The following is a 3373-nucleotide window of genomic DNA, read 5'->3' as shown; positions in this document are numbered from 1 at the left end:
TTGTGATTCCTCAGGAAATTTTGGGAGGTTGAATTAGTGGGAAATTCTCAGGAGATGATCAGCTCACTGTGGACCATTCTTCACTTTACAAGAGAATTTAGTTTCAAAGGGAAGTCCCTCCAGGGCATCAAACAAATGATTAGATTTGCCTGCACTTAATTTATTGACCTCTTTTCCAGAGCATAAAGGCATATTTCTTCTTTATAAAAACATTTTTTAAAAAAGAGAGCCATAATTCTTTTTTTTTTACTTTATTCTTCTCTAATGTTTTTGTCTATATTTTTTTCACAACATGACTATTATAGGAGGGTGGGGGAAGAGAACCATGGCTAACCTGACCCCAGGACATGAATCTGCTGCGTAACAGCCAAACTGGTTGACTGCCAGGGAAGCTTGTGTTAGCAACAGGTGTAGCAGCTATAGAAATCTGATATCTTATTTTCATCTCTCACTATTTCCAAGCTAAACAAGCAAGAACACAGGCACAGAGTACACCCACCATCTGGCCAAATGGGGAAGCTCGGGGTCAGTTCTAAGTAACTTCATCTCTGTAGTTTGAAAGATGGTTGAAAGAGCACTCACTGTCTCTAAAGCTGGGATTCTTAACCAGGGTGGCTCATGGTTCAGGAGCTATGCATATATTTCAGGGGCTCCATGAACTTGGGTGGGAGAAATTACATTTCTATTTTCATGGGTGGTATAATGCATAGAGTGCTAGACCTGGAATCAGAAAGAACTGAGTTCGAATCCAGACTCAGAGATGGTTACTAGCTGTGTGACTCTGGCTAAGTCATTTAACTGTGCTTGCTTCAACTTCTTCATCTGTAAAATAAGCTGAAGAAGGAAATGGAAAACCATTCTAGTATCTTTACCAAAAAAAAAAAAAAAAACAACCAAATAGGGTCATGAAGAGTCTTGAAATGACTGAGCAAAATTTTCATAAAGCTTTGGTTTCCTTTACAATCCTATGTATTTTATGTTATGCATTTTAAAAAGCGTTCTTCTGAGAAGGGGTCCATAAGGCTTGGTCAGACTATCAAAGGGGTTCAAGTCACAAAAAAGGTGCCAAACCCTTGGTGTACCTGAGTTCAAATCCCGCCACCATTACCCTGTCATTTTGGGCAAGTAAATTCAGCTTCCTTCAATCTCAGTTTTCTCATCTGTAAAGCTGAGAGGACGAGACCAGATGACTTTAAATATCCCTTCCAATTTTATATCTATAAAGATCTTGACTAGATTAGCTACTCACTTCCTGTGTGACCTTGTCGCTTCCCTTTACTGGGCTATAGTTTTCTTATCTACAAAATGAGAGGAGTGCCGCTGAGAATCGCTAAAGTACTAGCCAACCTGCTCTGCATTTCTGATCCTCTCATCAGAAAACTTGACAGCTAGGTGGCGCGATAGCACCTAAAGCACTGGGCTTGGATGGAATCAAAGAACACTTATCTTCATGAGTTCAAATCTGGCCTCAGACATTGACTGGCTGTGTGACCAAGTCACTTCATCCTGTCTGCCTCAGTTTCCTCATCTGTAAAATGAGCCGGAAAAGGAAATGGCAAACCTCTCCAGTGTCTCTGCCAAAAAAAAAATGTAGTCAAAGAGTTGGACACTATTGAAACAACTAAACAACAAAAATCATCCATTTCTTTACCACAGGTATTCAGACTTGCGACGGATAAGTCAAAGCACCTACTATGTGCATTTTCTCAGATGCTACAAAAACAAAATTTAGTGCCTATCTTCATGGTGTTTATAATCTAGTAGGGGTGATTAGACATCTGGTGGACCAGCTTTCCATAGCCAAAGTATAGAAATAATAATAATAATTGATATGTACATAGCACTTTAAATTTTGCATACATTATCAGATAGACAGCCTGGTGTGGTGAAGTCAGGAGAGACTTGGGCTCAGTTTTAGTCTCTGACACTTGCTAGCTGTGAAACCATGGACATGAGGCTTAATATCTCTAAGCCTTACTTTCCTCGTCTATAAAATGAAGATAATAATAGGACCTCCTTCACTAGATTGTTGTTTACTATCTTCTCATTTCATCTTCACTACAACCCCATGAGAGAGTGACTACAGATATTATTGTTATATTCACCATTTTTCAAAAGGATAAATTAAGGCTCAAAGAACTTAAGTGGCTTGTCCATGGTTTCAGTACCAACAATTGTCAGAAGTGAGATGGGAACCCAGTGTTGAGTCAGGAAGATCTGAGTTCAAATCTAGCTTCAGACACTTACTAGCTCTGTGAAGCAGGGCAAATCAACTTAACCCACTGTCTGCCTTATTTTCCTCATCTGTAAATGGGGATAATAATAATAGTGCCTATCTTTCAGGGTTAGTGTGAGGGTCAAATGATATTGTATATGTGTATATATATATATATATGTGTGTGTGTGTGTGTGTGTGTGTGTGTGTGTTTAAACATATGCATATATACATACACATATACTTCCTATATGATCTATACTATTATCATTTTGTGTACATCACTATATAAATTCTACTTATTATTATTAAATAACTAAAGGAAATCCCAACTACCCCACGTTAAACAAAACAGAAGAAATTGCTCAAGGATTCCTCAGGAGACAAATCCATCCTGCTTTAACTTATATCCAGTGAGTTCCAGCTCCAAGGACATGTGACTTTCTAGTCCCTTCCTCTGTTCCATAAAATCATTGAATTCAGACACACAGGGAAAAAAAAAAAAAACATTTCCCCCTCGTTTCTGAATTCTGTGAATTTTCCCCAAATGAAAGTAATTTCCATTTGGGGAAATATCAGAACCAGACTTTAGGATAATGATGTATTTTTATATATGGCTTCTCAAATTATATATTTGGCTTCTCAAATTATCACAATAACTCAGCTACAAGAAAATTGAAGAGTAAAGGGGAAAGAAAACCAAGAGTTTGCTGCCACCCAGTGGCCATAGACACCTGTTCAGCATTTTCTCCTGGGTAGTAGCATTGATTCAAGGAATGTGAGCCAGAGATGGGGCTATATCACAAAGATTCTATTAGAGCAAACACCATCTGGTTGGAGGCAGATGTGACCTTGTGCTGTCGGGGATCACAGATCAGTTACAAAATATGATCCTCAGAGGGGTGTCATCGGGGGCTCTGCCTTAGAAGCTTCAACATGCTTTGAGAGGCCTAAAGTCTATGTTTTTGTAAGGACTGCCCCCAAAGCACTCGTGGAGGGACAGCTCTCACCTATGTCACTGCAAAGCCATGGGCATCATCTGGTGAAGTCATTTCCCTGGTGCTGTACCACAGCATCACATCTCTGCTGCTCCCCACCAGGCACTGAATCTCTGCTGCTCTCTCTCTCTCTCTCTCTCTCTCTCTCTCTCTCTCTCTC

The sequence above is a fragment of the Petaurus breviceps genome, unplaced genomic scaffold (assembly GCF_028583685.1).
Source record: "Petaurus breviceps papuanus isolate PSGF00001 unplaced genomic scaffold, PetGlider_PUasm1.0 174, whole genome shotgun sequence".
Lineage (NCBI taxonomy): Eukaryota > Metazoa > Chordata > Mammalia > Diprotodontia > Petauridae > Petaurus > Petaurus breviceps.
This window is presented reverse-complemented; position numbering follows the sequence as displayed.